The 26,308-nt window shown below is 42.2% G+C and overlaps 1 long non-coding RNA gene across 8 annotated transcripts in view; it reads right to left on the bottom strand.

The window, feature by feature from the left end:
* Nucleotides 1-26,308, bottom strand: part of LOC309656887 — a 268,342-nt gene that overhangs the window by 128,006 nt on the left and 114,028 nt on the right. For all 8 annotated transcript variants that reach the window (XR_014261574.1, XR_014261575.1, XR_014261576.1 and 5 more), the window contains one exon: nucleotides 21,930-22,055. This is a non-coding gene — a long non-coding RNA (uncharacterized lncRNA). The remainder of the gene's footprint in view (nucleotides 1-21,929; nucleotides 22,056-26,308) is intronic.

The raw sequence follows: 26,308 nt of genomic DNA, 5'->3' as shown, positions 1-26,308 counted from the left end.
AAAACTCAGCTCCGTCATCAAGAAGGGGAAAGAAAGACCTCCATTTAACGTGATAATCCACTGTTACCCAGGGCCAAATGTTCCAAACTCTTCATATGGACCGAGCCTCTGGGTTGCTGAATTTAAGTGGAGGCACTTTGAATCCGCTAGGGATACATCAGTGGCATAGGCTTTGACCAGGGGCTGCAGGGAGGACCCCAGACTCAGCCCCAAATGGACAGAAGAGCTAAGTCCCTGTGGAACAAAGAAAGTGGTAACAGAAAAGTGTGAGCACTCACAGGCCATGTGAAATGGCTGGGGGTAAGGGGGTGGCACTGAAATGGGGAAAAGGGAAAGAGGACTTGGAGAAATCAAAAGGGAATCTGTTTGCTCTTACCAACCTCGAGATTTCAAAAACCGAACAGGAATTTTGTGCACAGTAAAAGCTGATATTCACTACATCTTCCAGAATGCCCGTTACTGTCTTAAATGTTCTACACGTATCAGCTCCTCTAATCCTATGAAAAGCCCTATTAGGCAGGCATTACTATTATCCCATGGGAGATGTAGAAACCAAGCCTGGAAAAGTTTAATAACTTGTTGAGTTTTCTCATTTGCTAAGTGATGAAGCTGGGCTTGAAGCTGAAGTGTCTAAGTCTACCTGTGCGGCTCACGCTCTGCACCACTGCATGCCGCGAAACCCAAGCCCTCCCTTCTCACGGGGCTGTAAGAGCCTTGGGGAGAAGACAAGGGGTGGGAATGGGCCCCGGTCAAATTCCCTTCCATTATTTTCAAGATAGCCTGGGAGCTGGGACCACAAAGAAAGTACATTTACACAGGCAGCTGGGAGTTGAGAATCTGCATTTGGGTGACTGGGCAAGAAACCTGGTACAAGGTAGCTACTGAGGGTGTGGGCTCTGTGAGCCAGCTGTCAGGGTTTGAATCCCAGCTTGACTACTTCCTAACTGTATCCAAAGGCACAGTTTCCCCATCTATAAAATAGGTTAATTCCAGTAGTTGCCTCAGAGAGGTGTAGAATTAAATGAGATGCACGGAAAGTGCTTATTAAGTACACATAGTGAGTCCAGCAGTAGATATTGGCTGTTATGACAGTAGAGGAGATGTAGGATACAGCTCTAAAGGCTGCCACCCACAGGTGAATCAGCACATTGAGAGTCGATGAAATGTAAATAGAAGTACTCCTGAGCAAGCCAGCTTTGCCCTGAGGCAGAGAAAAGATATAAAAGAAAAATGCTGTAACCTTGGATCTTCTTCCTCAGGAGATGAGAGGCTGTTGAGATCCTTGAGGACATCTCCTGGATGCTCATCAGTACAAGAAGTTAGGGTTAGTTTGACTTCCCTTTGCCCGTAGTAAAGAAAGAGTCCTTTGCCTTGAGTGGTGAAGCATCTCTCTAGGGAAGAGGACCGCCACCCTGGACCCCTAAGACATCACACTGTGGGCCCAGCCTCATGGACTGGCATAGCAGGCTGGGCCAGAAGTGTACCCAGGAACTGCCTGTATCAGACATCGGCTGGGTGGGCTGGGACAGCACAAAGGGTTGAAGCAGGATTGGAGAATTTCTGCTCATAGTGGTCAAGGAGCAGCATGTCCACAGCAGGCCACAGAGGAGGAGGAACACAAGGAGCTTCTGGAAGCTTCTTGAGTAGAAACTTCTATTTACAACTCATCCAACCCCACTTCCCGGTCTTTGGGCGGGATGCTTGGAAGCTAGAGATATTTAAATGTGGTTTTCCTAGATTTCGTTTGTCTCCTAGGAGGTGTTCCTCTGAAGCTCAGGCCAAGAGGACCACAGGGAAGGAAATTTTATTGTGGCCAATGGAAGCCAAGGGAGCATTTCAGAATGAGGGCATTGGCTGTTGCACTACATTACAGAGGAGTCAGGTGGAGGTTGATCTTGGATTGGAACTAAGGGGAAAAAGTTTGGGGCAGACCTTGAAGGGTGGGCTCGCCTTCCTTCCCATTTCTCTATCAAAATGTTACAGGCAACCTAGTCTCTGAGCAGAGAAAAGCAGGCCCTTGGATATTACTGGCAAGCATTATAACATCCCATTGAGGAAGACATTCTCTACCACAACAGGGAGTCTCAAATTAGTCAAAGACTTGCAATGATTTCTTGATAAATGAAATGTAGTCAATTTTGGTGACTTCTTTGGGGGATATTACATGTCTTGTTCCTTTCTCTTTGTTTACTTTGGATTGCCAGTGAGGTCAAGTGCACAATTGTTGATCTCATCCCAACAGCCCAGAATACGTGAGCACATCTGCAGCCCAAGAAACAGCACTCAAGTGACCAGAAGTAAAATGTGGTGCTAAGTGACCCAAACAATTGAGAGGATACAATCTGGCACAAGCTGTAGCCATTAGGAAGCCATGTATATATATATATGGTAGTGACATTTTAAAAAGAGATATGACAGCACAAAATGTTGAACCAAGTTAAACTCATATGTTGCTGGTGGAAAGGTAAATAAACACCTTAGAAAACTGGGCTGAGCACATAAATACGTTATGCTCCAACAATTCCACTCCTATGAACATACCTAACAGAAATATATACACGTGTGCACCAAGACACATTTTCTCATAGCCACACTATTCAAAAAAGCCAATATAGGGATATCTCTTTTGTACGACATCAAAATCTCCCTAGCCCTACCTTTGCTGTTGCAACTGATTTCATGCAGGCTTTGGCTACTGCAGGTACAATCAGTATAACACCTTACCTAGGGCCTGCACCATGTACACCTGACTTCCTGCAATGCAGCCTCTCTGACTTGGGATTCCCTTGGAAAACTCATGCATGCACGACCTGGGAGAACAGGAGAATTTATGCTGGTGGGACCATTCTTGGTCAATGGGAGACAGGAGCCAATAAGCAATGGATAAATGTTTCTACTTCTGTTCTCCCTGGTAAACAGTCCTGAAACGCATTTCAGATGGCCCCTTAGAAGATGCTGATAGGATTGAACAGCAGCTAACTGTAGGAGTAGTTAACGTAACAAAATATCCATATATTGACCTCCCCTCTTTTCCGATTTCACACTCCCTGGCCTGCATGCCTGTTCCCAGGGAAAACGTTCCCAAATGAAGTGTCCACAGGCAAACCTCTGTCTTGGGGTCTCCTTTTAGGGGAACTCAAGGCTAAGATAGCTCAATTTGGAAACTACCCAGTAGTAGAATGAATAAATAAATTGTGGAATATTCATAGGAAGAATTGTTGAATTCCATTCCCCCAAAAATGAATGGAACATACAAATATCATGTCAAATCAAGAAGCTAGCTAGAAAAGAATATATGCTCTAGATTCCATTTATACAAAGTTCAAAAGCAGGCAATAGGAAATCATGGTATTAGAAGTGAGGAGAGTGATTACCTTTAGTAAGGAGGAAGGGGGCAGTCATTGGAAGAGGTTATGGGGGGACTTCTGGGTACATTGTCAACATTCTCTTTCTTGAACTGGGTATTGTTATGCGGTACTCACTTTATGATAAACCCTTGCACATTTGTGCTATATGTGAATAAACATGGTTTTAAAAGAGCTTAAGATCAAGAAATTGTGATGACCAACTCTTTACTCAACAATGTGCAAGCTTGTTTTAGGAAGATCAATATTTATATCTACAGTCTATTGTAGGAGATGCCAATTCCAGTTCCTCCCCTAGCTGGGAGGGTAACATGGACAAGTGAAAACGGCCCAGTGAGACTGTGATTGTCTGAACAGGGTGAGTTCTCTTCAGTTCCAGCCAGTGTTGTGGTAGTAAACTGGTAATCCAAAAAAACAAAAAAGCACAAGTAATCGAGCAACTGGGGTTTGGAAAATTAGGTTCTGGTCCCAGTTTTAGAATTGAAATTGCTTTGTTTACCAGGGCCTCAATTTCCCCATCTGTATTAGGATGCCTTCTGGAGACATTCTTCTCATATCAGAACTTCTAGATTTATGTAATGAGCATCAAACCATGTGAAGCTATCCTTTGGGACTGGACAAACTTCACAACATGGCAGGGACAACTTAGTGGTGCTGGGCCATTGACAGACATTCCAGGTTTGAAGGTTGCCGCTTTCTCTCCTTCCACTCCTGTCACTTATCAATGGGAAGGTGAGGCTTCCCCAAGCCATCAGCCTAACAACGTCCATTGGCCTGCTGGGGAAGTTCAGTCCTGATGCTCCATAGTCCTTGAACTTCTTGATTTCTGGGGGAGAATAGATCCACTTTCTTGAAAGGAAACAAAGCAGAGCAGGGAGACTTCACCTGGGCTTGTACTGTGGCTCTGCCACATGATAACTACGGATTTCAACCTCACTTTCCTCCCCTGGGTTCCTGCCTCACAAGGATTGTGACAAAAAGCATCAGCCTCTTAAAGTGTCTATATCACAGAGTCTCTGAAACAGGGTGTCAAATAAATGTTAATCACCACGATTATTGTTATGATTTATCAAGGCCTCTCTTTAGAGGTGCTGAACAGCCAACAGCTCAGATCCTCATTAAAATTTAAACTTGTGTCTCCTTGTGTTTCATTTGGTCTCCTTTACTCTGTTATTTTAGAGAGTCAGCCAGAGCTAATATTTCTGCCAGATCCAGACAGGTCTAGACATGGATATTCTAATCTAATCCCAAACTGCAGGCTCAGGAATGCTCACAGAGAGACGCTGCTATGTATTCTGCTGGAGAAAATTCACATGCCAGGAGGCAAAAGATTCAAACTTTGAATATCTGAGAAGGCAATTAGGTAGTTTAATCTGTGCTCTTCATTTATTTTCAGATAATATGTATATGTTCTCTAAAGACAGGATCAGTAACTATATCAGAGCTTGAGATAAAGGGGAAAGAAATAGGTCATACCAATTCTGTTTTAATTTGAAATTTTGTTCATCAAGGGCTTTTTAATTAATTTTGATTTTTAAATTTTGCATTAAAATCTTACGTATCTTGATCACTGAATTTTTTGGCACCCCTTTAAACTTTGCACTTGAGGCAACAGTGCCCCACTTGCCTCACCCTAGTCTTAGCCTTACTCACCGTCCTGCTAGTGCCCTAAGCCAACAGGCACTTAGTGGAAGATTTTCATTTTTTTTATGTATTGATCACTTCTAGTTGAATTCAATCAAGAATATGATTCAATATCTTCACATAATGAGTCAGGTTTTCGTGGAGAAATCACTAAACTGGAGTCAGAAAGCCTGGTTCTAGCTTTCATCTGGGTGTACTAAATTGCTTGAGTACAATACTAATACTAGACTTCTCTGAAATTCTGTTTCTTTGACTTTAAAATAAGTACAAGCAATACGTACTTTTTTGGTGTAGGCTCGAATACCTAAATGCTTTAAAATATTATGTTAAAATATGCATTTTGATTACTGAGTTTTTTGGCATCCCCTATATGTGCAAGGAGTATTAGTAAGAGTTCTTGGTTGCAAACAACAGAAATCACTGCAGCTACCTCAAGTGTAGTCACTGGACTATATTGGTTATTTCACCAAATATCATTGAGGGCTAGATAATTAGTTTTGGAGACTACTCAGCTATGACCAACACTCTAATTATTACCCCAGGAAAGACACTGCTGTTACAGAGCTGCAGGGAATTGCCACTAGGACCATCGCAACCTCTGCCTCTGCATACCAAATGTCTCCCTGTCACCCACAACAGAAGTCTTCCACTCAGCACTCCTGACTCTGCAAGCTCTCCTCCAAATCAAAGTTTTGCATGGGTGCATCTGAGGAGGATCGGCCCATGCCTCTATCTAGCTGCAAAGGAATTTGGGGAAATGAGTTTCTGGCTCCTTCCTGGGGAAAAGGGCTCATAAATCTGGAAAATTTCAAAGGAAGGGTACTGGGTAAGTGCTGGGCATCCAGATGGCATGATTCACGTCCACTGCAATAAAGTGGTTTTTGCAGGCTCGGGCAGCATTCATGGGTATATGTACAAACATGGGGCAAGGGACTAAAAGTTCACATGGAAAATCACCTCCCTCTTCCCTGAAGTTACACTCACACTTGAAGCTACCCTTTTTCCCTGCCTCTCCTGGAAGCAAAAGTGTTTATGAGAACTCGGGCTGAGATACTCACTCCTGGTGTCCCCATCACTCACTTAAACCCCTAGATTCCCCCATTTCCTTTCTGTAATCTGGTAATAAGTGACTGACCTGCCTCAAGGGATGCTCTCTGGACTCATTAAATCTGAAAATGCTTGGGAAATGCATCTGCTAAGGCCTGCAGCCAACTATCATCATGGTCAGCTTACAGACACTCTCTCAGGCAGCAAAATGTTTTCAAGTTCTAAAATCCTGACCCTAGCCCGTCCCTTTATTTCCATCTTACCTAGCCTGGCTAAATTCTCTGTATAGGAAACAAACATTCAAAATGAAAGTTCTGTCTATCTCCCTTTTTATAGATTTCCAGGGGCCCACGGCACCAACACAGGGAGGTGTGCTGTGAAAAGAAACAGTGAATTTCCCGAGAGTGCTTCCTCCTCTGAACTGATCTAACTTAAGCTCTCTGAAGCTCTTCTCTTCCTTCAGCTTCTGAAAATGGGGTGCTGGACTGAGAAGCAAGGATTTTTCATTGGCATAACCATTTATCTTAATTAATATGGACTTCTTGTGTCCTGCTCTAGTTTGAAATCTGTGGCTACCTCAGTGTGTGTGTGTGTGTGTGTGTGTGTGTGTGTGTGGTTGTTTTGCTTCTTCTTTTATATTGTGAATTGACTGACAATGGAGACCAAGACTCATCTCTGCCTTCCCCCCAACAATGCCTTAAGAAAAAAAATCTTTAAGAATAAACAAGGGCAACTCTCACCACTAGTATTCAACATAGTTTTGGAAGTTTTAGCCACAGCAATCAGAGAAGAAAAAGAAATAAAAGGAATCCGAACCAGAAAAGGAGAAGTAAAGCTGTCACTGTTTGCAGATCATATGATACTATACATAAAGAATCCTAAAGATGCTATCAGAAAACTACTAGAGCTAATCAATGAACCTGGTAAAGTAGCAGGATACAAAATTAATGCACAGAAATCTCTTGCATTCCTATACACTAATGATGAAAATTATGAAAGAGAAATTAAGGAAACACTCCCATTTACCATTGCAACAAAAAGAATAAAATACCTAGGAATAAACCTACCTAAGGAGACAAAACACCTGTATGCAGAAAACTATAAGACACTATAAGACACATGAAAGAAATTAAAGATGATACCAACAGATGGAGAGATATACCATGCTCTTGGATTGGAAGAATCAACATTGTGAAAATGACTATACTACCCAAAGCAAATCTACAGATTCAGTGCAATCCCTATCAAACTACCAATGGCATTTTTCACAGAACTAGACCAAAAAAATTCACAATTTGTATGGAGACACAAAAGACCCCGAATAGCCAAAGCAATCTTGAGAAAGAAAAAAGGAGCTGGAGGAATCAGGCTCCCTGACTTCAGACTAAACTACAAAACTACAGTAATCAAGACAGTATGGCACTGGCACAAAAACATAAATATAGATCAATGGAACAGGATAGAAAGCCCAGAGATACACCCACGCACATATGGTCACCTCATCTTTGATAAAGGAGGCAAGCATATACAATGGAGAAAAGACAGCCTCTTCAATAGTGGTGCTGGGAAAACTGGACAGCTACATGTAAAAGAATGAAATTAGAACACTCTTTAACACCATACACAAAAATAAGTGGATTAAAGACCTAAATGTAAGTCCAGACACTATAAAACTCTTAGAAGAAAACATAGGCAGAACACTCTATGACATAAATCACAGCAAGATCCTTTTTGACCTACCTCCTAGAGAAATGGAAATAAAAGCAAAAATAAATAAATGGGACCTAATGAAACTTAAAAGCTTTTGCACAGCAAAGGAAACCACAAACAAGACGAAAAGACAACCCTCAGAATGGGAGAAAATATTTGCAAATGAAGCAACGGACAAAGGATTAATCTCCAAAATATACAAGCAGCTCATACAGCACAATATCAAAGAAACAAAGAACCCAATCCAAAAATGGGCAGAAGACCTAAATAGACATTTCTCCAAAGAAGATACACAGATTGTCAACAAACACATGAAAGGATGCTCAACATCACTAACCAGTAGAGAAATGCAAATCAAAACTGCAATGAGGTATCACCTCATACCAGTCAGAATGGCCATCATCAAAAAATCTACAAACAATAAATGCTGGAGAGGGTGTGGAGAAAAGGGAACCCTCTTGCACTGTTCGTGGGAATGTAATTGATACAGCCACTGTGGAGAACAGTATGGAGGTTCCTTAAAAAACTAAAAACAGAACTACCATATGACCCAGCAATCCCACTACTGGGCATATACCCTGAGAAAACCATATCAAAAAGAATCATGTACCATAATGTTCATTGCAGCTCTATTTATAATAGCCAGGACATGGAAGCAACCTAAGTGTCCATCGACAGATGAATGGATAAAGATGTGGCACATATATACAATGGAATATTACTCAGCCATAAAAAGAAATGAAGTTGAGTTATTTGTAGTGAGGTGGATGGACCTAGAGACTGTCATACAGAGTGGAGTAAGTCAGAAAGAGAAAAACAAATACCGTATGCTAACACATATATATGGAACCTAAAAAAAAAAAAAAAAAAAAAAAGGTTCTGAAGAACCTAGGGGCAGGACAGGAACAAAGACGCAGACGTAGAGAATGGACTTGAGGACACGGGGAGGGGGAAGGGTAAGATGGGACGAAGTGAGAGAGTGGCATGTACATATATACACTACCAAATGTAAAATAGATAGCTAGTGGGAAGCAGCCGCATAGCACAGGGAGATCAGCTCCATGCTTTGTGTCCACCTAGAGGGGTAGGATAGGGAGGGTGGGAGGGAGATGCAAGAGGGAGGGGATATGGGATAGATGTATATGTATAGCTGATTCACTTTGTTATACAGTAGAAATTAACACACAATTGTAAAGTAATTATACTCCAATAAAGATGTTGAAAAAAAAAAAAGAAGAAACAAGGGCAGTTAATGAAAGCTTTTTCAAAATAACTTCTATTTTTATACAATAATCTTCCTTTGCTCCTTTCTTCTTTTCATCATAAATTAGTTGGTTTTTCCACAGAAACAATGTAATAAGTGGTGATTATATCCTAAGGGTAACATCACAGATGCCAATTTAATCAATAATATTGTTGGGAATTTTTATTGGAAAGGAAAGAAATAAGAAAACCCCTTTTTTTCTATACTGCTACTTAAAAAAAACATAAAAACAATAATTCCAAGTAAGAAATTATTTTGGAAAGAGTCTATAACTTGAAGGAGGCTGGAACTCAAAGAATATGGGGTTGCTTTGGGGAGAAGGAGGCAATGGAAACATCTGTGGGGATGCTTAAAGGACTCTGCAGACATGAAGTTCTGGCAAACCAGAAGATGCCAACATTGGGTCTTAGTTAAACCTAATTTCATTACAAACACCAGGGTAGTTATATCTCTATAACTCTTCACAGGTTTATTAGACTTAATACAGCTTGCCTTTTGGCTCACAAATGGGACCAATAAAGAAGAAGAAAGAACAAGTTTCAGGGTAATAGGCAAGAGTTGAAAGAAAGTGGGAAGAAGATTAAAGTGCATGTCTCACCGTGTGTGAGAAAGAAATTCCCTGGCATGGAATTAATGGAAGTAGAAGAGTGTATTACTCTTCTACTGTGTATGTTCTCCTCATAAAGATTGCTCCTCATGTAAGGCCTTATAGAACATGGGAAATAGGAAGAGCATAGGTGTGACATGCTGTGATTTATATTCTTTAAGGGATCCCTCTTGCTGTTGTATTTGTTGGGGAAAGCGAGCAATGGACTGGGCAGTAGCAGGGGAGGTGGTGAGAAGCAGTCGTATTCTGGGTATATTTTGAAGGTAGAATCATCAAGATTAGTGGATGGTGGTGATACCTTCAACCCAGTGGATTGGTTTACTATAGAAGAATATAAGATAAAGTCAGGAAGAAGCTCCTTGTCTGGGGTATACGGAAAATGCAGATGTTCAGGGGCTTATTGTCCTATGTTGACTCAGTGGCAGAGCTGCAGCAGGGTGGATCGAGGGAGCATCTGGGCTCTGGAGTAGACTCATCTACGGGCACAATGGAAGAGAATGCTCATCACTCTAGACTTACATTCAGTAAATACTTATTGCAGGCTGACTGTGTACCAGGCACAACACTGAATCCTAGGAATACAGACAAGCTAGTGAACAAGGTTCTTGACCTCACAAAGTTTATAATCTATCTACTAGATTGCTTTATGGATATGGGTATAAAACCTCCCGGCATACTTTGTACTTTCTCACTTCTATTCAATTTTTCTCATGCCCTTTCCTCTTGTTAAAATACTTTCCTTTTCTTGAGGTCTATTTTCACCTATCAAAGCCCTCTCTGGTTCATTTCCCAGGCTGCCTTCTTCATGAAGCCTCCTTGATTTTTTATCTTCAGTTTTCAAGGCCCTTTTTGATACTTTTCCTGTAATACTCATTACACTAGAATATGCTTTTCATATACCTGAATCTCCTCTCTTACTAAACTGAAAATTCCTTGAGCCTGAGTCTTGCCACTCATCTTTACATTGGCCAGAAAACTCAGCACATACTTGATACCCAGGAAGTGACAAAAGAAAGAATGAATACATTTTCCCAAGGGAGAGAGCACCCAGAGAGAAGTGCAAAGGGTCAAGGGCGAATGCACTGATAGGGGGAGCAGAAAAGAGAAGTCAGAGGAAAAGACAGAGAAGGAGCAGCTGTGGAAAGAACAGACACAGAAGGAAACAGGGTCAAGGAAAGGAAGAGAGGCAACAAATCAGCAGAGTTGCCACTACGGTGAATCTCTGCAAGGATGGCGTCACTGGATATCAACTAAAGGACGCTGGGTGGTGGAACAGAGGCCAACTTGCAGGCAGCTAACAAAGGGATGCAGTGAATGTGGCCATGCCCAAATCAGCTGTAACTTTCTCTGCATTACTCTTTATCTGTAGGACTGGTTCACTGGTCATTCAAGGTATCTCTATTTCTCAGGGTTCAGTGCAGGACACAGAAACCACTCTAGGTATTTCATATTGAAATTGCTGCAGGAGAAGTCAGGGGGCTGCCAATGGATTTTGGTTTCAAGATCAAATCACTGGTAGCATCCAGAGAACAGGCTGCTTACTGCTCCTGCTGTTATTGAGATGACCCCAACTGTGGCCCCAACTGCCTCAGTCCATGAAGCTGGACCCTGGAGGCCAGGTTGCAACACTCAGATCTCTTGGAGTTGACTCGTAGGCATCACCACAGCAGACAGCCACTGCCTCATGTCTGCCTTCCAAATCTCATGCAAGGGCAGCTGTCAGGTGGAGTCCAATTCTCCAGTAGAGCTGTAGCTGCAATGAAGCCTCGAAAGGGTCATTTTCAGCTTTCCAACCTCTCCAAATAGAAAGAGGGTCAAATGGGGGTTGACAGCACTCATCCAAACATGTCCCACAGCATCCCAAGTGGTCAGCTAAGGCATGAGAGCCTCGGCCACGTTACTGTCACTCTGAGTGGAGGCTGGGTGTGCCAGGGGCTGCCAACTCATGTGTTTGCTGGGAAGACTTTCCTGCCACCCGCCTCCAACTTCAAAATTTATGTCTTCGCCCTGTGCAGTTCCATAGCTCTTTATTATAATATTGCTACATTCTCCCATGTTTTATTGTTAATTGGGTATATGTGGTTCTTCCTCACCAGATTACACATTTCCCCCAAAATATAAAAGCTTGTGTCTTAATCTGTTCAGACTGCTATAACAAAAATACCATAAACTGGGTGGCTTATAAAAAACAGAAATTAATTTCTCACAGTTCTGGAGGCTAGAGAGCCCAGATCATGGCACTGGCAGATTCGGTGTCTGGTGAGAGTTGGCTCCCCCCTTGATGGTTGTCTCCTGCCTGTGTCCTCGCATACAGGAAGGAATGAGGGAGCTCCCTGGGGTCTCTTTCATATGGGCACTAATTCCAGTCATGAGAGTTCTGCCGTCATGACCTAATCATCTCCCAATAGCCACCCCCCCCACCAATACCATCACCTTGTGAGTTAAGTTTTAACATATGAATTCGGGAGGGACACAAACACTCAGCCCAGAGCAGCCTGGGATAGAGTTTAGTCACAGAAAGCGCTCTATTATCATAGTTATTATCGTCTTGATTTCTCTCATTCCTAAATCCTAGCAGCTCTATAGGTGCTCTATCTTGGCTTTTTAATGAGTGGATTCTTAATGCTCTGTTTTTATAAATAGTAACTGCTCCTCTCCCAACACCCCCTCCCCTACTTCCCAATCCTCCCCCCGCCCCAAGACTTCCCTCACATCATTCATCCTACTCCTAGGTCCCAGATACATGTTGTGGGAAAATAAAAGAGATAAAGGGATAAAATAAAAGAGATAAATAAAAGAATACAAAAAAGTGAGGACATCTATTTTAATGAAATAAGATGCTTAGTTTTCCCTGGGTAATGAAACGTTATCAGGCCGCCTTGACTCCGGGGGGGTCTAAGTCGCTGGGGAGCTGACTTGCTGAGTAAGACTTGCACCCACACAGCTGTTGCCTTACTCTGTCTTTGGGGCAATATTGCTGCAGATGAATGACAGGTTTTTTGAGCTCAACATCACCTCCCTTGTCCCATACAAAACCTTGATGTGGCTGCCAATATTTCTCAAATTAGTTTACAACTGAGTTGCTATAACGTACTTTTCTAAGGTGACTTGCTGTAAGTTCTGTATACTGAACACTGTATGAACACTTTATACTCTGAATAAAGTACAGTTATATTGGACAGAGAGCCTTTTCTCTAACTTCACGTGTGGCTACCTAAGACAGTCTTCCACACGGTGAGGAGAGCAGAGAAAGGCCTTCAGAGGGCAGGATCTAGCCCTTCTGTTGAGTTTGGTTCCAGGACCTTTGCACAGGTAACTCTTACAGGACAAGCAACAAGGTATTTTGTGCATTTAAAGTGCCTCAAACGGGCTTCCCTGGTGGCGCAGTGGTTAAGAATCTGCCTGCCAGTGCAGGGGTCACGGGTTCGAGCCCAGGTCCGGGAAGATCCCACATGCCACGGAGCAACTACGCCTGTGCGGCACAACTACTGAGTCTGTGCTCTAGAGCCCATGAGCCACAACTACTGAGCCTGTGTGCTACAACTACTGAAGCCCACCTGCCTAGAGCCCGTGCTCCGCGACAAGAGAAGCCACCACAATGAGAAGCCCGCGCACAACAACTAAGAGTAGCCCCAGCTCGCCGCAACTAGAGAAAGCCCACGTGCAGCAACAAAGACCCAACACAGCGAAAAATAAAAAATTTAAAAAAAAAAGTGCCTCAAAGATATTTCCTTAGTGTTAGAGGATAAAGCAATAATACACTGACAGCTGAATTTGGAGGCAAAGTCCAGACAAAGTCCAGTTGATTATGATCTCTCTGACCGAGATGTCCGATTTACCAGTATATAAATTTAGTTCCAGCTGGAGGTGGGCATCTGCTGCATTTGAGGGCTCTTGACAGACAGCTCATTCTTTTGAATGAGAATCAGCAAGTCTAGATCAAAGGTGAATCCTTGGGGAGGGCCCGCTTACAAAGTGGTTTCGTCCTGCGGAAAGAGACTGTCTCCAGCTGGTGGGAAAGGAAGCCCACAGCCATGCCTCCGGCAGGCAGGGGTGAGGCCCAGCGGGTCCACGGGACTCCCCGCCTCGACCTTTCCCCTTGGCAGTGCCGCTCTTTCTCTCAGTACAATGCAGAAGCCTGAGAGGGAGTCGGCTGGCCTCTTCACATCTGCTTGTCTCCGCTGGGTTCTGAAGCTCCTCCAGGTCCTCTTCGTGGCAGACATTCATCCCCTAGGCTAAAAAGGAGCATGGCTCCATGGGAGCTGCGCGGGATCAGGGCCAGGGACGCCAAGGAGTATACAAGACGGAGAGGGTCCCTTCCTTTGAGAACTGAGTTCCATGGCAACCCACCAGGATGTCCCTGCTCCGAGCCCACTTCCCTACCATTGCCTTGAATTATTCATCAGCTTTTGCAGAGGAACAAAAGGCAGAGTCATTTCATCTCTCCAGAACTGACTGTCCTCAAAGAAACTTAAAATTCACCACGAGCATCCTGAACTCTCCCATGCACTTTGGGAAGGGCCAGCAAAGTGCCCCATCATCCCCCCGCCGCCTGCCCCTCCCCTCCTGACTGGCTGAGTCCTGCTGAGCGGCTGTCTCTGGCTACTTGGTCCTTCATGCTGCACTTTGTTCCTCTGCTCACTGATCATTAGGACGGGAACGTATCCCAGGCATCCCACTGCATGACCTTGACATCTTGATAGGCACCAGGGGTTGGGACAGATGCCCTGGCTCGACCCTAGGGCCACACTCAGTCTCCTTAGGCTTCCCTTCAGAGAAGCTCCCGCTCCTTATCCTGGACAGCCCTGATTCACATAAGAACACAAATGGGAGAAACAAAAGAGCCTTTGTCCCCTCACCAGGGACCTCACCCCTTTTACTTTCAACCCAAGTCCATGACTCCTAGTTCACCAAGGAAATACAATCCACCAGGCAGAACCTGCTTACCTTCCTCTGCCTCTGAAGTTACTCAAAGAGGCACCCACTGTCTTCACACCACTGTGTCTTCCCTTCCTGACTCCAAGGAATCTTACCTCTTAAACACTATTGTCTCCAGCTATGCTCTTCGCTTAAAACCCTGGCCCTTCTGCTAATACCCCACTCGCTTATGTTCAGGGTGGCAGTGTGGCCTGTGGATTAGAGAGCCGGAGGCTTGGGCTGAGCACCTGTGCTTCCCACTACCAGCTGAGTGACCTGGGGCCGTTGCAGGCTGCCCCCAGCAATGGGGCAGTTCAGCAATTGTCAGGGTTTCTGGCAACAGTACCCTCTGGAGATCAGAGGTAGGGCAGTCCCCAACAACCTCACTAACAGGCGCATGTCACCATGGCGGCCAATCTGAGATCAAATTCTGAAACAAGTGCAAACATTTATTGGCAAGCAGGCACAAAACTGTCACCCCAGTTCTGTTTTTGCAAGCTTGACTTGGCCCTGCTCCATCCTCAAACACTCCAAAAAGCACCTTGTGGCAAAGAGTCACTTCAGGGTGTGGAGAAAAGAGAATCCTCCTACACTGTTGTGGGAATGTAAATCGGTGTAGCCGCTATGGAGAACTGTATGGAGGGTCCTCAAAAAACTAAAAATAGAATTGCCATGTGATCCAGCAATCCCACTCCTGGGCATGTATCCAGACAAAAGTATAATTCGAAAAGATACATGAACCTCAATGTTCATTGCAGCACTATTTACAATAGCCAAGACATGGAAGCAACCTAAATGCCCATCAACAGATGAATGGATAAAGAAGATGTGGTACAGGGACTTCCCTGGTGGTCCAGCGGTTAAGACTGCACTTCCAATGGAGGGGACCCGGGTTCGATTCCTGGTCAGGGAACTATATCTTGCATGCCACAACTAAAGATCCCACATGTCGCAATGAAGATCCCGCATGCCACAGCTAAAGACCCAGCATAGCCAAATACATAAATAAATATTTTTTTAAATGGGCAAAAGATTTGAACATTAGAAAAAAAAAAAGATGTGGCACACATACACAATGGAATATTACTCAGCCACAAAAAAAGAGTGAAATAATGCCATTTGCAGCAACATGGATGGACCTAAAGATTATCATACTAAGTGAAGTAAGTCACACAGAGGAAGACAAATACCATATGATATCATTTATCTGTGGAATCTAAAATATGATACAAATAAACTTATTTATGAAGCAGAAACAGACTCACAGACATAGAAAACAAACTTATGGTTTTCAAAGGGGAAAGGGAGTGGAGGGATAAATTAGGAGTTTGGGACTAACAGATACACACTACTATATATAAAATAGATAAACAATAAGGACCTATTATATAGCACAGGGAACTATGCTCAATATCTTATAATAAGCCAAAATGGAAAAGAATATGAAAAAGAATTATACACACACACACACACACACACACACACACACACACACACACACATATTTGAATCACTTTGTTATACACCAGAAACTAACAAAACATTGTAATTCAACTATACTTCAATTTAAAAAAGAGTCACTTCAAGTTAGACGGAACAATACTCGGACAGCACGACAAAGATTGGGGCGGAGTTTTGGGGACACAACTACCCCTGAGGCATGAATTCCTGATTAGCAGACGCCAACTGCTAACTACCTACCCTGAGGCTAAGGATAAATTACACATACAGACATTATACTGAATTTTATCCTGAAATATCTTAAAGTAAATGGTCACACATTCAGTATAATGGTAAATGACTTCTCCCTGTGCCTCCATTTCCTCATTCTGGAAAATGGCAGCAATTGTGATAAAAACCTCACAGGGATATTGGGAGGATCAAATGAGTTAGTTAATACACAGAAAACACTTAAGATAGAGCCTGGAACATAGTAAGAACTCAAAAAAATTTGTTTGTTATTATTGCACTTCTTGAAACTCACTTATTCCCATCAACCTACAGTACCCTTCCTTACACCTTACCTTTCCATCCATTTATACCCTTTGCTGCTAAACTTCTTCAAAAACTAACCTTTACTCTATGTTTCCACTCAATCAGATTTACATCTACATCAGTTTTCCACTTGACTCTACCTTTTCATCACATTTCTTATTTAATTCCTCAAACATCTGTTAATCTCATAACGTTCGCATCCTGTGCTAAGTGCAGGGAGGGATCTCAAGAGGTATATTTGACAAAATCTAACCCCTTAAGAGGCTCATGATAGAGTTGGAGAAAAGAAGGCACAACTCTAAATGCCTTGAAGTCCAGGGCCTCCTCCTAAAATGTGATTTTAAAGTAGCAGGAGGACTGTTCATGTGTCACATGTGGAAATGATTCACTGTCCCCAGTAGAATACACATCAGCTTCTTCATATTCCTAAGAATTGTGAGGTTCTAAAAATAGAAGAGATCAAACATTGCAGGATTCTTTCAATTTCAGGGTGTTTTATGTTTGACACAAAATACTTTTTACATATACTTTTTAATACTTTAATACTTTAAAATACTTTTTTAAGACACCCCCCAAAACAAAATCCATTCAAATGACATGTTTGAGTGGAAGTTAAAATTTTCCTTGAGTAGCAGCAGAATTAGTTATTGTCTAACTTAAATGTAAAAGCCATGCCTGGGGACACCACTTTGAGTGTTCCTGACATCAGGGCAACAGATAAGGGTTTAGTCAGTATCTAGGCCAAAATCACTGATTACTGTGCAACCTCCAGCAAACTGAGAAAGCAACCCTAAAAATTCCATAGGAAGGGAACTCCCAGAATACGGCAGGATGATCTAAATTATTCCCTAATTTGTTTTATTTCAGAAAGAGTTAAGATTGGTATAAGAATATTAAAAAGTATCAAACAACAGTATTAACAGTTTATGTTAGGAATCTGTACATATTTGGTATTTTAGATATGTGAACATTTAGGATAATTTGGCCTATTTGAGTTATAAATAGGTCAGTGTTGAAATTTCAATTTAAAATCTTAACTGCGTAACTAATTTAGACTTTTGATTTTCAGTAGAAATCTCATTGTCTTATATAGTATTGAAACAGCCAAGAAAACTTAAGCCTCATCACACATACAAGATTGTGACCTGTTACTTCTTTCAGAGGTAATTTGGGTACTCAGGATGTTTTGTTAAATTAGGCAGTTGAGTAACTTAAAAGGGAAATCAAATGTATTAAATTTATACATGCATTTTAACATGTTTAAAGTAGTTCAACTGAATTTGTAAGTGATACAACATTTAATCTAAGGCCTTCAAAAGTGATTTTTCAAATTTGCCAGATTTACAAATCCTAATCTATTTATAAGCAGAATTTGAGAAATGAACTTGAGTTTTAAATGTGTAGCTTGATAAATTAAACCTTAAAGAAATAACAAACACAAAAATGTAACCCCCTGAATGATTTTTTTTTTTTCACAGAAACTCCCCTCCAGTAATTAAAGCAATTAAACAATTACTTTATACTCACCTAGCCTTTGCCTTCTAAATCCTTATACTACTACTTGGGCATATGCCTCAGCTCTCGAACAAGCTCGTTTGTGGCATAGACTAGATCACCTGTTTCTGCTGTATCCCCCAGGGGACGAAGCACAGGGTAGATTCCCAGCAAATTCTTTCCTCACCTGGCTCTGTGACTTTAGCAAGTCACTTCACCTTTCTGAGCCTCTGGCATCTGGAAAGGAGGAGTTGGACCATCCTGCTAGAAGGTGGTCTCCATGAGAGAAGAGCCTGTGTGTTTCTTGTCACTGCTGTACCCCCAGAGCCCATACCTGTGTGAGACACATGGCAGGTACTCAACAGACACCGCTGAATGAACGGGCAAATGCACTAGATACTTCTAAGGCTCTAACTGCCATGCCCCACAAAGTCTGAAAGGGCCTTGAGAGCAGTACATTAACAGAAAGAAGATAAACCTAGTCACAATAGACTAGGATCACAAGGTTAGGATCCAAGATATGAAACAAAATAGACCTTGACTGTTTCCATCTGGTCACCGTTCAGTCCAAAGTGAGTCTGCTGCAGACCCATCTGCCTTGCTCTACTGCTTCATCGTACCTGCTCCGTCCCGGACCGACCTGCTCCCGGCTCCATCCAGGGAAACCTAACATCCTTCCGAAAGGACCACAGACAAACTTTACTTTTCTAGTCTTGTTACTGTGAGTGGCCTCCTGTAGCATTGTCCTGTTGCATCTTCTTACACTGGAAGACCCCCTCTTCCCCAGGGGCGGTGGGGGGGAGGCAGGAGGCAAAAGGCGCACATAAGGCCCTGCCCCATGTACTCGGAGGGAAGTAAGCGATTATATGAGAATCACTGCTTTGGCGAGTAGTTAAGCAGCAAAGTGACCTGGGCACCGTGGTGTGTACAGAATTTTCTGCCCGACTCTGCCTCAAGCTCTGTGTGATCTTAAGCAAATGATCTCCTCTCTTTGGGACCTTGTTCTCCAAATCTACAAAACAAGTGCTGAAATACAAGCTCTAAGACGGCAATTCTTTTGGCCTCAGGACTTCTTAGCACTCTTAGAAATTATTGGAAATGCCAAAGCTTCTGTTATACCTATTGGATTATATCTACAGATATTTATTGTAATAGAAATTAAAACTGAGGAGCCTTTAAAACATAAGAACACAGAAGCACACATTCTATTTGCCATCAGAGCAAAGATGTCACCGGATGTCATGGAGCCTCTGGAAAATTCCAGGGTACACTTGAAAGAAACCAGAGTGTGTCACTCCAAAATATGCCTCTTTGGCATATCTTGAGCTGAAAGCAATTAAGAAGCAGTAAACATAGAAAAAACTCCCCCCTATCTGCCTAAAGGCAGGAAATAATTTCTTCTTTTACTGGATATAGACTCTTATCAGCCCAGTGATGGCACTAGAGGAATCTGCAAATAAACCTTATTAAACTAACCCTTATCTTTCTGGTCACTTTTTTTTACCATTCTTATGTCTAGCCCAAACTTCTTTGCCTTGTCAATTTGTCACCAATTTATTGTTTCTTTGTCTGAAAGGTATGAAAGCTTCCTGCTCTGGGCACTTCTTCAGGTCTTTAGTCCCTTGTGAAGGCTCCCACATACATGTAAAAATTCAAGAGACTGGGTATGTTTTTCTCCTGTTAATCTGTTTTTGTCAGTTTACTTTTTAGACCAAGCCAGGAACCCTAAGAAGGCTGAGGAAAACATTTTCCTTCACTACACACTAATGAGAGAATGAATATTCAAACAGAATCTTAATATCATTATGGGAATAGTTTTGACCTCATGGACCTCACTTCCCACCCTGAGGACCACTGATCTAAAGGCCATGGTGTAGTGAGACCCTCCCATCATAAAGGCGACTTTTGGTTTCATTGAGGAAAGGGCAGACTGGGAAAGTTACTGTTTTAAGTGCAAACTGGAGATGCCACTTCACACCCTCCTGCTTTCTCTGTGGCCTTCAGAGCTGTCAGGACCCCATGGCTGTGACTGCCTGAGAACCCCCTTTGTTTCCACGTGTCTTGTTTGTTGTTGCCAGCAGGGCATCCCAGTTGGCCTCAGATCATCCCTCCCACCTGCCCTGTTCCTGCCAGGCCAGGCCCAGGGTCAACACTCCTGGACATAGCCTGTCCTTGTGACAACTGGGCACCACAGAGAAAGGAACTTCTGGAGCCACTGGGAAACTGACTTCTAAAGGGACTGGCTTTTCCTTAGCTCAGAGAACCCAGTGTACCTTCTGCCAAAACAGCCTTTGCTGGCAAACATCCTACGCAAGTGGCGAGACTCCAGGGAGGTGTAAGAGAAGATGATGAAATGCACCAAGCAGGCAGCACCAGCACAGGGTAGATGAGGTCAGGAGAAGGGTGAGCCATCAGCACTGACAGGGGTGCCAAGGGATCCATCTATGCCTGGGAGCCTGAGCTTGGAGACGCCTAAGTCCTGTGCTCAGAGTCACCTAGGAGTCTAGGCCCTGAAGGCTAATAGGATAACCCATGTTCTCCTACCCATTCCATCATGCATTTTTAACACCACATCTTTTCAGTTAAATGGCAGCTTCAACAGATATCTCTTGCATTCCTATACACTAATGATGAAAAATCTGAAAGAGAAATTAAGGAGACACTCCCATTTACCATTGCAACAAAAAGAATAAAATACCTAGGAATAAACCTACCTAAGGAGACAAAAGACCTGTATGTAGAAAACTATAAGACACTGATGAAAGAAATCAAAGACAATACAAACAAATGGAGAGATATGCCATGTTCTTGGATTGGAAGAATCAACATTGTGAAAATGACTATACTACCCAAAGCAATCTACAGATTCAATGCAATCCCTATCAAACTACCAATGGCATTTTTCAGAGAACTAGAACAAAAAATTTCACAATTTGTATGAAGACACAAAAGACCCCGAACAGCCAAAGCAGTCTTGAGGGAAAAAAATGGAGCTGGAGGAATCGGACTCCCTGACTTCAGACTATACTACAAAGCTACAGTAATCAAGACAATATGGTACTGGCACAAAAACAGAAATAGAGATGAATGGAACAGGATAGAAAGCCCAGAGATAAACCCACACGCCTATGGTCAACTAATCTATGACAAAGGAGGCAAGGATATACAATGGAGAAAAGACAGCCTCTTCAATAAGTGGTGCTGGGAAAATTGGATACGGAAGCAACCTACGTGTCCATCGACAGATGAATGGATAAAGAAGATGTAGCACATATATACAGTGGAATATTACTCAGCCATAAAAAGAAACAAAATTGAATTATTTGTAGTGAAGGGGCTGGACATAGAGTCTGTCATACAGAGTGAAGTAAGTCAGAAAGAGAAAAACAAATACCATATGCTAACACATATATATGGAATCTAAAAAAAAAAAAAAAAAGGTGCTGAAGAACCTAGGGGCAGGACAGGAACAAAGACACAGACATAGAGAATGGACTTGAGGACATGGGGAGGGGGAAGGGGAAGCTGGGACGAAGTGAGAGAGAGGCAAGCACATATATACACTACCAAATGTAAAACAGATAGCTAGTGGGAAGCAGCCGCATAGCACAGGGAGGTCAGCTCGGTGCTTTGTGACCACCTAGAGGGGTGAGATAGGGAGGGTGGGAGGGAGACGCAGAGGGAAGAGATATGGGGATATATGTATATGTATAGCTGATTCACTTTGTTATAAAGCAGAAACCAACACGCAAACACAAAAAAACATGGCAGCTTCACCAAGATGTTAGCAACCCAGGGAGTCTAATCGGCTCCCCCACTCCCATATTCCACTCCCATTCTCTTGTAGGATTGTGAGCACTACAGGGTGACTGTAGGGCACACTTACAGTCACGATCCACAAGCGGAGTCCATCGTCACGCCTGTTCACATCTGAGCAAGCACTCTGGAGAATGAAGTGTTCCATCTCAGGTCCGTCTGCTTCATATCTTCTCAGAAAGCCAGACAAGACATCCTGACAGCAAAGCAGTGACAGCTCAGAAATGACATGGGGCACAACCCCACATCCCGGCAAAATGGTAGCATGGGTTGGCACCTCCCCTGCCACACCCTTCCCTTTCTGCATTCATCTCCCACATCTTAGGGCAGAGATCTACAAAATACTTTGTTCTGGGAACTCCTAATATTCTTGGAAAAATTATATATCCTCACACATTTTTAAGTTAACATATAAAATTTTTATTGAAAGTTTAAATAATTGAGAAAACATAACTTCTGGCACTCTGACTTTTAGAACTGTTAAATCACTCAAATGTATGAAATACGTACCTTCACCTATTTGAAAAATACATGAAAAAGCTCTTTTTTAACAGCCAGAAATTTTCCATCATTTATTGTTCCTCCTTGTACTCATATTTCCATCTATGTTACCCATAGAATTTTGTTTTAGTAAAATATACTTATAAGCTTAGAAATACGCTATTGATCACCATATCATAATTCTTGGCAACAAATATGCACATAAGTTAAAGTTTTACATATTAAATTTTTCTGTATTGAATATTTATTATGATTATTATTACTTCAAAATTGAAAAAGTTGGCTGCAGTCCTGAAGATGGTGGAGTAGAAGGACGTGCTCTCACTCCCTCTTGCGAGAGCACCGGAATCACAACTAACTGCTGAACAGTCATCAACAGGAAGACACTAGAACTCACCAAAAAAATACCCAACATCCAAAGACAAAGGAGAAGCCACAAGGAGACGGTAGGAAAGGCACAAGCACAACAAAATCAATTCCCATAACTGCTGGGTGGGTGACTCACAAACTGGAGAACACTTATGCCACAGAAGTCCACCCACTGGAGTGTAGGTTCTGAGCCCCACGTCAGGCTTCCCAACTTGCGGGTCCAGCAACAGGAGGAGGAATTCCTAGAGAATCAGACTTTGAAGGCTAGTGGGATTTGATCACAGGACTTCAATAGAACTGGGTGAAACAGAGATTCCACTCTTGGAGGGCACACACAAAGTACTGTGTGCATCAGGACCCAGGGGAAGGAGCAGTGACCCCACAGGAGACTGAACCAGACATACCTGCTAATTTTAGAGGGACTCCTGCAGAGGTGGGGGTGGCTGTGGCTCACCATGGGGATGGACACACTGGCAGCAGAAGTTCTGGGAGCTGCTCCTTGGCATGACCTGTCCCAGAGCCTGCCATTAGCCCCACCAAAGAGCCAGGTAGGCTCCAGTGTTGGGCTGCCTCAGGCCAAACAACCAACAGGGTGGGAACCCAGCCCCACCCATCAGCAGACAAGTGGATTAAAGTTTTACTGAGTTCTGCCCACCAGAGCAACACCCAGCTCTACCCACCACCAGTCCCTCAAGTCAGGAAACTCGCACAAGCCTCTTAGATAGCCTCATCCACCAGAGGGCAGACAGCAGAAGCAAGAAGAACTACAATCCTGGGGCTTGTGGAACAAAAACCACATTCACAGAAAGATGGACAAGATGAAGAGGCAGAGGGCTATGTACCAGATGAAGGAACAAGATAAAACCCCAGAAAAACAACTAAATGAAGTGGAGATAGGCAACCTTCCAGAAAAAGAATTCAGAATAATAATAGTGAAGATGATCCAGGACCTCGGAAAAAGAATGGAGGCAAAGATCGAGAAGATGCAAGAAATGTTTAACAAAGACCTAGAAGAATTAAAAAATAAACAGAGATGAACAATACAGTAACTGAAATGAAAAATACACTAGAAGGAATCAGTAACAGAATAACTGAGGCAGAAGAATGGATAAGGGACCTAGAAGGCAGCATGGTGGAATTCACTGCCATGGAACAAAATAAAGAAAAAAGAATGAAAAGAAATGAAGACAGCATAAGGGACCTCTGGGACAACATTAAACATAACAACCTTTGCATTATAGGGGTCTCAGAAGGAGAAGAGAGACAGAAAGGACCACAGAAAATATTTGAAGAGATTATAGTCAAAAACTTCCCTAACATGGGAAAGGAAATAGCCACCCAAGGCCAGGAAGCCCAGAGAGTCCTAGGCAGGATAAAACTAAGGAGAAAAATGCAGAGACACATAGTAATCAAACTGACAAAAATTAAAGACAAAGAAAAACTATTGAAAGCAACAAGGGAAAAATGACAAATAACATATAAGGGAACTCCCATAAGGTTTACAGCTGATTTCTCAGCAGAAACTCTACAAGCCAGAAGGGAATGGCATGATATATCTAAAGTGATGAAAGGGAAGAACCTACAACCAAGATTACTGTACCTGGCAAGGACCTCATTCAGATTCGACGGAGAAATCAAAAGCTTTACAGACAAGAAAAAGCTAAGAGAAAGCAGCACCACCAAACCAGCTCTACAACAAATGCTAAAGGAATTTTTCTAAGTGGGAAACACAAGAGAAGAAAAGGACCTACAAAAACAAACCCATAACAATTAAGAAAATGGTAACAGGAAAATACATATCAATAATTACCTTAAACGTGAATGGATTAAATGCTCCAACCAAAGGACACAGGCTCGCTGAATGGATACAAAAACAGAACCCATATATATGCTGTCTACAATAGACCCACTTCAGACCTAGGGACACATATAGACTGAAAGTGAGGGAATGGAAAAAGATATTCCATGCAAATGGAAATCAAAAGAAAGCTGGAGTAGCAATACTCATGTCAGATAAAATAGACTTTAAAGTAAAGAATGTTACAAGAGACAAGGAAGGACACTACATAATGATCAAGGGATCAATTCAAGAAGAAGATATAACAATTATACGTACATATGCACCCAAAATAGGAGCACCTCAATACATAAGACAACTGCTAACAGCTCTAAAAGAGGAAATCAACAGTAACACAATAATAGTGGGGGACGTTAACACCTCACTTACACCAATGGACAGATCATCCAAACAGAAAATTAATAAGGAAACACAAGCTTTAAATGACACAATAGACCAGATAGATTTAATTGATATTTATAGGACATTCCATCCAAAAACAGCAGATTACACTTTCTTCTCAAGTGCGCATGGAACATTCTCCAGGACAGATCACATCTTGGGTCACAAATCAAACCTCAGTAAATTTAAGAAAATTGAAATCATATCAAGCATCTCTTCTGACCAAAACGCTAGAAGATTAGAAATCAATTACAGGGAAATAAACATAAAAAACACAAACACATGGAGGCTAAACAATATGTTACTAAATAACCAAGAGATCACTGATGAAATCAAAGAGGAAATAAAAAAAATACCTAGAGACAAATGACAATGACAACACAATGATCCAAAACCTATGGGATGCAGCAAAAGCAGTTCTAAGAGGGAAGTTTATAGCTATACAAGCCTACCTCAAGAAACAAGAAAAATCTCAAATAAACAATCTAACCTTACACCTAAAGGAACTAGAGAAAGAAGAACCAACAAACCTCAAAGTTAGTAGAAGGAAAGAAATCATAAAGATCAGAGCAGAAATAAATGAGATAGAAACAAAGAAAACAATAGCAAACATCAGTAAAACTAAAAGCTGGTTCTTTGAGAACATAAACAAAATTGATAAACCATTAGCCAGACTCATCAAGAAAAAGAGGGAGAGGACTCAAATCAATAAAATTAGAAATGAAAAAGGAGAAGTTACCATGGACACTGCAGAAATACAAAGCATCCTAAGAGACTACTACAAGCAACTCTATGCCAATAAATTGGACAACCTGGAAGAAATGGACAAATTCTTAGAAGGTATAACCTTCCAAGACTGAACCAGGAAGAAATAGAAAATATGAACAGACCAATCACAAGTAATGAAATTGAAACTGTGATTAAAAATCTTCCAACAAACAAAAGTCCAGGACCAGATGGCTTCACAGGTGAATTCTATAAAACATTTAGAGAATAGTTAACACCCATGCTTCTCAAACACTTCTGAAAAATTGCAGAGGAAGGAACACTCCCAAACTCATTCTATGAGGCCACCATCACCCTGATACCAAAACCAGACAAAGATGCTACAAAAAAAGAAAATTACAAACCAATATCACTGATGAACATAGATGCAAAAATCCTCAACAGAATACTAGCACACAGAATCCAACAACACATTATAAGGATCATACACCACGATCAAGTGGGATTTATCCCAGGGATGCAAGGAATCTTCAATATACACAATTCAATCAATGTGATACACCATATTAACAAACTGAAGAATAAAAACCATATGATCATCTCAATAGATGCAG

Source organism: Balaenoptera physalus (assembly GCF_965194825.1).
Source record: "Balaenoptera physalus genome assembly, chromosome: 3".
NCBI classification, from domain to species: Eukaryota; Metazoa; Chordata; class Mammalia; order Artiodactyla; family Balaenopteridae; genus Balaenoptera; species Balaenoptera physalus.
This window is presented reverse-complemented; position numbering and strand designations above follow the sequence as displayed.